Below are 11,609 nucleotides of genomic sequence, written 5' to 3'. Positions count from 1 at the left end.
CTTAAAATGTCCCTGAAATATACTTGTAAGAAGAGAAAAATTTTCTTTTGGAAGGGAAAATGTACGTGTACATAGCAGTGCTGTTTAAGAACTACGAACCTTTGTACTCTTAAATGTACCACCCTGTAGCATTGCAAAGTTGTGTCCAAGTTGTTTTAAAAATATATATATGTAGTGGGGTTTTTTTTTTTTCCTTGAACTGTATTTAAATTATATAGCTACACAAAATTTGTCACTCGTGTGAAATACAAGATGCACATAAAGYGAGTAAAAAATATTTTTATGTTTCTTGGTAGTCTGTATGTTCCTTAGAGCCTTAGAACGGTGGCATCAGTGATGAKGAGGAGGAGGATGTTCAGAGGGCAGGGATTTTGCTCCTGGCTTTTCCCATGCTGTAATTCCCTTTGATAATGCAGGCACAAACATGCAAATCGGAATTCCCAATATTTCCTACCAACTTCATGAGAAACGGCTGTTCTCTTCCTTAATCCTAAATTTTGAATGTTCATCTGCTGCCTTGCCCCCAGCCCTCAACCACGGTTGGCGATAACGGCCCTCCCGGGGCGGGGGGAGCGGCGCCTCGCCCCCCCCCCGTCTAACGGCCCCGCGTCCCGCCCCGCGGCTCCGCCTCTTACCTGCGCCGCGCATCCCCGCGCGTGCCCGTGTCCGTGCGCGTGCCCGTGCGCGCGCTCCCGGCGACGCCGCGCGGGGGCGGGGGGGTGTCCGCCAGGTAGCGCGGCCGGTCGCTCCTGGCAACTGCGGCGCCTGGCAACGGCGGGGGCGGGGCTGGCGGCCGCCTCCCGCTCACCGCCCCCCCCGCGCCGATGGCAGCCGTTAAACCGCCGTTGAGCGGCCGTTAAAGCGCTAGGGGGCGCTGTGGGGCAGCGGGCGGGCGGGGCGGCGGTGCGCGGCCGCGGGGCGGCGGTGCGCGCCGCTGCGCCCGTTTTACCACGTATTTTSCTCAATTTATTGCGTACGCCCTCACCCCAACACCACCAACCGCGCTGCGGGGACAGCGGCCGTGTGAGACCCCGCCAAGAGGGCCCCGACACCCCTTCATCACCCCCTAACGGCGTCGAGCCATTCCCCCCCCCCCCCCCCCTTTTTTTTTTTTAAACAAAAGCAATTACGGAGCAGTGCGAATCTAACGCGTGACATTTAACACGGCCCCGTGGCAGGCGGGCCGCGCTTAAGCGGCAGCCTCTCCGTGGAGGGAGGCGAGCCCAAAGGCCCCCGTGTCGCCGCCTTATGTAAGACACAATCTCGCCTGGAAGCGCACAATGAGTCGGGAAGGATTTGTGTAATTAATTGACCAGTCTTAACCTGTTATCGTGATGTAAGGAGTTTGGAACTCATTAATTTGGGCCCTGACAGATTTCATATTAGAGCTGGCAAATATGGATTGAGCCTCTTATTCTTGTAGCAGCTGGAATTTCCGTGACAGTGAGGATTAGTGAGGAAGACCTATTGCTGGAGTCAAACTGCCTCCTTTGTAATCAGCAGCCCTGCTCTGCCTCGGAGGGGTAACGGGAAAGGAAATATAAATAAATACAAACAATAACAAACAAAACAGGAAAAAATGTCTCCATGTGTGGAGCAGAGCAGGGGACAAAACCCATGTGGGGACCAGGGTGCTGTGGTGCAAGAGGGGCCTCCCCACGGCCACAAGCAGCAGAAGAGGATCATTAACGTAGCCCGCTCTCTCCATCATGGTTTTTCCTGGAGTCCTCTCCTTGCCTCTCTTTTCCTCCTTGGAAAAGGGCCGTCCCTTCTTCCTTCACTGCACGGAGCCAAGCTGTGCGGTAGCCCTTCCGCCGCTGCCTGTGATTGATTGTCAGCCGATAACCCTGATCCCTGCGTTAACATCCGTGATCATTAAAACAAAAAGAAACCCCGGGCCAGCACATTGCAATTGGATTGCGCTCCTTCAAAGAATATCCTTTGTCTCCCGGTAAAATAAAAAATACTCATGGATGTCAAGGACATCCTATTTCCCCCAAAATAAGGAATAACTGGTGCTCTGCACTTGTGCACAGACCTGACTCAGCCATTCCCTGTTTCTGCCTGTGCTTTTCTTGGTGCAGGTTCTACTGATAACTCTACGTTTTGCTCAAATGTGCCTCGTGTTAACGTGTAGATCAAGCATAGCTAATTTTCATGTTGAATTAAATATGCCAGTATGTGCCTAGACTTAACATTGTTTAAAACAGCAAAACAGATTTTTTTAGGGTTTTGCCTCCTGCAGGATATTTTATTTATAAGTATCTTCACTTTCTTGCATGCTTTGCCAGGAACAGTTTAAAAATACGATTGAGTGGTATAACTTTTCAGTATCGCCAGTGGTTTGCAAAATTATTATTATTTTTTTTAATGGTAGCTCCCTTCCCCTATTTTTTACTTATAGGTAAATAATCATCATCTAAGATAAGCATTTTGTCATATTCTTACACTATTTTTATTCTTTGATGGTTAATCAGAAAGCAAAGCAAAAACACTATACAGAAAAGATAAATAAACTTTCAGGAGAAGAAAGTCTATTTTGTAGCTTCTGCAAATATAGAAGRTCTGTTTTAGTTTATGTGCAATATGCAAATTTCAGAGTAGAAATGGTTAAAAAATAGCAAGCTGGGTGCAGCTGCTATCAATGGAATAAGCTTCACATCGCTTATATTGAAGTTGAAAAAATTCTGTTTTGCAAGTGCCACACGGATTAAAAATGACACTTTGGTTTAAACCAATAGGTGGCCTTTGTGAACATGCTATAGTTATATTTTTCCTAAAATTAGAAAAAAAACTCTGCTTTGAATTGGAGAGCATTTTCAAGCAATAATTTTCAAATAGAGTAAAAATGTTTTTTGTTTCAGAATGACAATAATAGATGCCATTCTTAATAATTTATTTCCTCATAGAGAGGAGCCTAAAGGGTGTTAGGCAGCTGTAAACGAGACCTGAGCTGCATAGACTCCCTCGCTAGGGCCCAGGCCGTGACGTCCTTGGTGCTCGCCGTGAACGGTGCTTGTGTGGACAYGAGACCATTTCTCAGCTTTTCAGTTTTCTGGGCTTGTGTTTTCGTGCCTGTGGAGCCAGTCCAAGCTGGGAGGGCAGGAGCTGGGCAGGTGCCCCAGGGTGACATCGTCGGGGACAACACGGATCTGCATGGACCGATGTTCTTAAGTTCCTTGAAGCCCAAGGCAGTCGGGSAGTACCAGCGAGTCGACTGAGGCTTTTTCACTTTCACCAGGAAATCAGGTGGTTATCGAGTGGATGGGAATTCTGCCTTTGACCTCAACACGGGACCAGATTTCACCTACAAAATCCAGGGAATCTGCATTGCCGTTTTTAACTTCCTATGTTCACTGGAAACCTTTGTGTTTTGAACAATGAGACCGATGTACCTGAGGCGTGGGGAGAGAGACACTCAAAGGGTGACGTTAGCCAAGAGAAGTTTCTAASTAAATGTAGGTGCTCTGACTCATCCTCTGAAGGAGTCTGTCACTCCCCGGACACCTGGGAGCCTTTGGAGACCTGGCCTTCCAACAGGAAAGTAACCTGATGAGTATCCACCTTGGGACTATAGTTCTTAGCCCCTAGAAATAACACTGCTGGTAATGTGCCCTGTATATAGTGGTAAGATGGCTTCCTATCAGATGGTGAAAGTGCTCTGTATGTGCTGCTCATATGAATCCTCTCATTTATTTTCCACTTTTCTCATTTATTTTCCGCTATTTTCCACTTTATAAAAGACCCATGGCTATTGCTGTTTCTTATGGTCTAAGGCACCAGGGAAGGAGGAGGGATATGACTGTCCATCCATCAARATATTGCAAACTTGGTCACACAAGAAAGGAGCTCCTAAAGCAAGTTTGGCTCCTGAATGTCACAAGGGCTTGGATTTTATTGGGAAGTCTAAGTCACCCTTTGGCCTGAGAACCTGCACGTCATTAGCTGGATATAGGAAGTTAATGAGTCTTTTGCATTAATGATAAAGCTTTCCTGTGCAGAGCTCTCAAAGCCCTTTGCAAAGGTGGGTGAATTCAGCCTCACAGGCAATAAACAGGAATTGCTGTTTTTACCGGTGGGGAAGCGGAGGCGACTTTCACAATTGCAGCTTTCACAATAAGGGGGAGTGAAATTTGCCTGCCCTGGTGCCACAGAGCAGGAAGGGGCTCCATGCCAAGCGCCTCCCAAAATCCTTGTCCCATCTATTGTGCTCAAGTGCCCACAACAGATAAGAGAAGGGTCCCAGGTTCTGGTGACTGGCTTGGGAGGACACCTGGAAGATATTTGCTCTGCAGAGCCCATGAGATCCCTGAATTCAAGCTCCAGGAAACCAAAACCCCTCAAGATGTCAGTCGCATCTGAAAGTGCCGGCGTAAACATTGGCCTAATTATCCTTCAGGGTGCAGCACTCAGAACAGAGATTTATGTCCGTTTTGTAGAAAGGGGCTTATTCATTCCACCTGCTAACTGATAAAATGGAGGTGAGAACTGAGAGCCAACAAGGGCGCCTTGTGTGTGCTGGTGAGAAAGGCAGCGCTGGCAGGATTTCCTCCTTGGGACACTCGGCGAGGTGCTGCAGTCCTGTCCATATGAATTGGTGTTACTGTTGGACTGAAGAAAGCACAACTGGGGTTGATTAGAAACTATATGAAAGACTGTTTGGGCCTGATTTTTCAGTCTTTCCTCATCTTGCCATTAAAACACCCATTAACATGATGTGGGCCGGCCTGCATGAGTAAAGACTATCGGTATGAACAAATGCAACACCAGCCTTTAAGCTTGCTGTATAAAGGTGGTTTCTTCCATTCTGCTATGATTGAGGCAGATCTCCTCATAACATGTTAATTTATTTTCCTGGTAGAGGATGTGGCGTGGCCTTTTATACTGCAAAAACAAGTCTCAACATTGACTTCTTCATAAATAAAGACAATTTTCTAGATTGCAACAGCCCATTTAAGTAAATCCCTGCAGTTATTCCRAAGGTCGTGCTTTGCTTTCTGAACAGACCTTCTTGTTTGGGTGGTGTCYGAGACGCTTCACCCGAGGAGCCCGCCGGCTTATCCTTGATCCCGCCTTGCGAGGACAAAGTGCCGGTGCCTTCGGAACGGGAGTGGACGGCTGTGCCGGGGAAGGAACACCGTGTTGTGCCGACAGCTTTCCTGCCTATCCGCGCCCTCTCCGATTCTTACTCATCACAATAGCTTCCTACCAGGCAGTTATCAGTGCAGGCCARTGCCTATAAATAAGACAATTCTTATTCTCTTTCTCCTTGCCAACAGCTGAGAGTACAATGTTATCTTTCCTCTTTCCCACAGAAGAGGTCCGTGAGGAAATTCCTTGCTTTAGCTTGTCCCTCCTTGTTCCTTGATGACGTTGCAGGCATCTGGGCCTACTTTTCCTTCTAAAATGGCAAATCCACTGATGGCCTAAATTTGTTGGGCAGGCTGCTTTGTTAACTGTAAGTTGATGCTGAGAAATCTTCACCCCATTCTTGGCATGGCCGGGCTGAGCTCCGGCAATTCCAATATTGTTCTGAGCTAGAGCTGCTCCGGGCAGGGCACTGTGACAGATATTCTGGGCCACTTCAGGGTGTGTGAGTCCACCAAGTATTGTGCTGGTCTGAAAACTGGGTAGTCAGGGTTTCTCTACGTGGATCTGTGAAAATAAAGACCTAAATGTTAAACTGAGTGAGAAATGATTTGAGGAGTCAGCCAAGGGGGCAGAGGTGACGTGCCTGGGACACGCACCCGTGCTTGCAGGGCCTGTGACTGTCACTCCCAGCGCCAGGCGCAGTTTCTCTGAAGGCACTGCTGCAATTCCAGGTACAGTGTGTGGCTGTAAGTGAGGACCAAGGTCTCAAAGGTGAGGCTTTATAAAGTGATGTGCAGCTCCTATGGAGGGGTCATCTGACAGTCCTGTGTTTCTGACTCTGTTCCAGCAGGGAGGACATGGAGGGCCCCAGAGAAAGCTCTTGCAAAGCCTGAGGCAGGGACGGCTGTGGGTCGTGCCAATGCCGTGAGCAGCTCCCTTGCCTGCTTTTGCCATATCCTTTTTCTGACATCACTGCTGCGTGTTTGGAGTTGCTCTGACTGGCTTTTCCTGCAGGGACTGCTGTTATGGGGCGAGCTGAAAGACGGTGCTGTCCCAGAAGCTGTCTGCTCCTTTCCCTGGTGTATCTGACGAGTTCAAGCTCCCCTCACTGTTAGGCAGGTGACAATACCCTTGCACTTGCACAACTTTACCATCAGATTTACCATCTCCTTTATCTGGAGATGGATTAGGTAACCAGCAACCCATCCCCCCCTTAGAGTAGTTGTCCCCTGAGGTCGGAAGAACCATTTGTGCTGGAAAGATAGGCAGGACCTCCCGAGGAGCACYGAAGTGATGCCGAGATGAAGCTCTCAGCGCTTCCCGAGAGGGCCCGCGACACCTTGCAGGGTCAGCTCCATAAATTGTGTGTTCTTCAGGGCCAGGACCTTGCCCTGGGATTCGCCTGGGAAGTGCACACGCTTGCTGCTGCGCACTGCAAATAATAAATAACAACTTCAGCTGCTGGCTGCAACGCAGGATTATGACTCGAGTCTCCCTCCTGATTCATTTCTTGTTCCAAGATGCCAACTAGGCAGTTTTACCAGAATATGTCAGTCGCTGGTGCTAGGCCCTCTGCTACCTCCCTTTACTGTGCACAGCGTTAGCTGTTAGGCAGCTGTCATCTGCTGTCTGCAGCACACTTTGTAGCACAGAGCAAGAATATTAATAAGACTTCCGAAGGCCTTGCTGCCACTTTTAGTGGAAAGGTTTCCTGCAAAGGGAGCGCAGCAAGACTCCCAGGAGATGGCAGGAGAAAACGCTCCCACGGAGAAGAGCTGGTGTCATCCCGTTTTATTGTCTATATGTCACTGCAACACCCCTGTGATTCTGACAAGCTGCTCTTTTCTGCTGCAGCCGCTTGATGTACTTTCCTTGGTTCAACATCTTTATTTCAGATGTGTAACAAGGTATTAACTAGTTTCTGGGTGTATCTGTGCTTGCTGATTAATATTCTCCTTCCTGTTGAGGAGAACTAAACATTTACTTTCCCACATTTGGTTTTGCATCCTGCCACAGAGAAGGCCTTCCGTGTTACATTTCCATCTGGGTTAAGGGCTTAGGGTCACAGAATGGTTGAGGTTAGAAGAGACCTCTGGAGATCATCTAGTCCAACCTTCCTGCTCCAGCAGGGACACCCAGAACACAGCGTGGCATCCAGGCGGGTTTGGAAGATCTCCAGAGAAGGAGACTCCACAGCCTCCCTGGGCAGCCTGTGCCAGGGCTCTGTCACCCCCACAGTGAAGAGATCACAGTACTGAATGTGATAAGAAAGCCAGAAATGCACCATGCCAGTGAGTAACACACACGTTTAATTCCGCAGCCGGGGAAAGAAAATGGTACCTGTGGAGAATCCCTCGCTGCGCTTTGCCCCGGTTATTACCAGCAGTTCTCGTTGGTGAGCAGGCAGAGAGTCCCCTTGTTCCTGCGAGTAAGCAGGGTTGACCAAAGACTCATGTCTTTTACTACTCATTTACATGTCATATTGTTCATGTCGTATGTTCATATTGGTCATAATCATATCACAGAATCACAGAATCACAGAATCACAGAATCTTAAAGGTTGGAAGGGACCTCTGGAAATCATCTAGTCCAACCTTCCTGCTCAAGCAGGGAAAGTGTTGAATAAGATCCTTTAACCTTTAGAAAGTTAGGCTACTGTATAAACGGCATCATCCAGACATAACTTTTAATATTTAACACTAATATTTGTGTATTAAAATAATAAATCCCTACCTACTACACCAGGCTTGCTTAGTTTTGGTTTCCTTTTGTTTTCAGATTGAAACTGAGAAGCTGATGTATGTGAGTTGGCCCATTCCAAATCTTTGTCATCTTAGACAGCTCTGCTCATTGCSAGCTCATTTCACAGAGATCTACTTCAAATCAACTCATAAATTATTAATAGTACACGTGTAGGTCAGGGAGACACTAACCCTGACAATCACACCCTAATATTCTCTCTTTAGCATCAGAAATAAGAAAGGAGATATGAATAATCAACCACCGAGGTACGTCTCATACAGATATGGTATATGCACTTGGAAAAAAAAAAAMCAAAAAACAAAAAAGGAGAGGAAGAAGAAGAAAAGCAGATCTTTACAAAACCTGTCAGGCTGGCATTAATCTTGCATGTTGAATAATGCGGCAATCTATGAATTTTTAACACCTTTAAAATGATGAAATTGTGGGATGTGATATCCAAAAGTAAATTTATTGAAATTGGAGAATATTTTTGATCAAATGGAGATCTTGAATAACGTAAAAAAATATTTAAACATCGGTTCAAATTGCACAGTAAGCAAGGCAGTCCACAYGAGCCTGCACCTGGGAACAGCTTCCCGTCACAAGTAATTTGCCCAAAGATTTAATTACAACTCAAAGTTTTAGCGGTTCTGTTTGTGGGAAGAGACCTGATTCCGGAGGGGAGCTCGGAGGGGACGGGCTGCTCTGTCCCATTTATTGCCTTGCGATGCAACGTGACGCTCCGGCACGGTCTGTAGGGAAGGTGCCGCACGGCAGCAGTGAGGGCAGGGGCACAACCGAGCCCACAGCAGGCGGGTCTGGGCCCTTGCCGGCTGGTGCTGCTTCGTGTGGGGCTTCATCTGGGGCGTTAGGCTSAGGGAAAACTCCTGCTGGGGCATGTAAAACAACGGGATAGATCCCGTTCTAGCTGCGGTCACTACAAATCTTCTATTGACCTCCTTGGGGACAGGATCAGACTTCATGCTGCAAGTCACCTCCATCTGAGATTGCCAAGCGGACACTAAACCAAAACGTTTCATTTAGAAACTGTCAGAAAGGAATCACTAACCTTTAGTGCTTATTAAAATAGCTATATGCTTTCCTGCAAAKGGACTAATGAGCAGCTGGACACTTTAATTCTCACTCTGTGCAAAGTAAGAATGACAGTCAAGAACTTTACCTATTTTTAAAATCCTTCTAATGAAAGGCATTCTATTCCCTTTTTATTGAACAGAAAATAAAAGGTGTTTGTTTCCACAGATTTGAGGAGAATTAACATGTATCTGATTGTTAATATTTGATCCTTCTTTAATTATTTATGGTATCAAGGAATGAATCTGTCAAGTAAATAATGAAATGCGTACATGCAGCATATGTAATTAGGTTAGGTGCATAAATCCAAAGTGTTCACTTTATAGTTGTCAGTGCAAAATTTATTAATAATGAGAAATGCTAAGTGAAGAAAATCCCTAACAGTCTACTCATTAGTTTAGGTTAGAGCAGTTGCTGAAAAAGAAAGTTATCATTCCTCACTTACTGTATTTCATCATTCGAAAATGTTAGTAAATTGCTATCCATTTGCCTCATCTCTGCTCTAAATCTGTAACAAGAGCAGTCTTGAAGTTGCATTTTGCAGGCACATTTCATCATCGTCCTGCAAATAAATAGACAGCTTTCAAGGCAGAGATTTTCTCCACTTTTATGCAGTTTAAAGCAATAGAATACCACACACCCTGCTAGCTTGGGACACGAAAGTGCCTTCACATATTAAAGGAAAGAAGTGCACCAGAGTTCTCTCAGGATTTTAGGACTGAAGATGATGTATGAATGCTTATACTCAAGAGGAAATAAAACCATACATCTACCAGTGGGATAACGTATGGACAGCAGAGCGTTGTGGGTGAGACAGCATGTATTTGTGTTGTGTATAGGATAGAATTCCATATAGAGTTCTGTGATTCTGTGATTCTGTATACCTTATCAAAGCAGTCACATCTGCGGTCCTCACAGAATACCTGCCTTCGTACAACACTTCGTAAGCAGTATAAAAGCTCCGCAACAACCCGCCCTCAGCCTGTTCCGAGCGGAGTGGAGCTCCGGACCGTGTCCTGGGCCACGCGTCCCCACAGCCAGAGCCCTTGGAGCGCTGCCGTGGGCAGTGACGACCCCGGGCAGCGCCTGGCAGTGCCTGTCCCGTGGGACCCCGAGGACGCAGCCAGGCCGCCTGGCTTCAGCGGCAGCGCCGCGGCCGCCGTGCCCTCCCTGCCCCTTTCCCTCAGCTTGCCACCAAGTTCGCTCTGCTTTCTGCAGATTAGCAAAAAAAGGGCTCTGCTTAACAAAAAAATAAAACAAAACAAAATTAATCAGTGAGTTTCTGCCTCCTGGGATGTGAGAAAAATGCGTGAGATGGATGAAACACCTGTTTGAGACAGACAACTGTCGTTGTGGGACCGCAAGAACATTTTCTCCATCCCAAAAGGCATTTTCCAGAGCTCCCGCTCTGAGAGAAGATTTGATTGCTAAACGTATATTTAAAACAATATTTCAACATCATTTTGAAGCTAATCATTAGCACAGGCACTTTGTGGGCTAATTCTCTCTATCCAAGGATTGAGAACCACCTCAGCTCACTTTAACTATCGAAAATTAGATATCTAGTGTGAATTAGTCAGCTGGGCTCCCTYGGCAGTCATTGAGATTCATCCCATCCTAAAACCCGTGCTTTAGGCTAAGCCTGGGCTACAGGAGGTGAATCACCCTCTGGAGACATCCGCTCTGCTCCTTGGCTGTAGAAAAATGACTAGCTCCGGCTAAGACTTGGACTTTGAGGCTGCTAGAGGAGACGAGCTAATCTCGCTGTGTGTTTCCAGGTTGTACTTTTACTTGGGAATTTAGAGGAAAGATCATCACGTCTTGACCTTAAGGTAAAGAGAACTCTTGGAGACCGACCACAACAAAGTGCTTACGCTCGTTGTGTCCTATTTTTCCAGCACGTTAAAACGCAGAGGAGGTTGTTTCTGCCGCCGAAAGCGCCAGGCCTGAAGCAGCAGCTCTGCRTCCGTCGCTGGCGCTGGCCTCAGCACCCACGCGGCCCGGCGGGCAGCTGCTCGGAGAGCTGACGTGGCTGAGCGCTCTGCTCTTCCCTAAGCGGGTGTTGCTGGGTGAGTTTCCCTCTCGGTCTCTTTCAGGATCTAGCTGACCCAGCAGCCCCACGGTGGCTCGTGCGGCCTCAGGGGAGAAGGTGGGAAGGGACAAGTTGCTGGCACTGGGGGTGGGAGGGCTAGTGCTGCMGGTCACAGCGCGAGCTTAAGCTGGTCGTGAAATCAAACCCTGAGCAATAGCAGCCTCACAGCCATTCGCTCAGTTTTGCATCACACTGTTAGATTTTAATCACTGTGTTTTGGATCAGAATCACAAATCCTCTTATCTGCCATAAGAGCGTCTTCCAAGCTTGACGCTTTTCTGCTCCATGTGAGATGCAACAATATTCATCTCTGCTAGTCAAGCCTAGAAATGCATTAAACTGTCCAACCAGAAAATCAGGAATAGGCATTTAGTGATGCAAAATGGTCATTCTGCAACCTAATGCCTAAGGGAGCTATCAGTCATCGCAGACTCCCACTTCTGCCTGAAAAGACCAATTAGGTGACTCTGCCTATTCAACTATCAATATAGGATTGCTCCCAACAGGATATTCCCCTGTGCTTTACCCAGCCTAATTTTAAATTACTCAAGTGCCAAGACTTCTATCACTTCCCTGGGGTGACCATTACACA

Source organism: Nothoprocta perdicaria, unplaced genomic scaffold, assembly GCF_003342845.1.
Source record: "Nothoprocta perdicaria isolate Ctin4 unplaced genomic scaffold, notPer1 scaffold_128, whole genome shotgun sequence".
Lineage (NCBI taxonomy): Eukaryota > Metazoa > Chordata > Aves > Tinamiformes > Tinamidae > Nothoprocta > Nothoprocta perdicaria.
Note: the sequence above shows the minus strand (reverse complement) of the source record.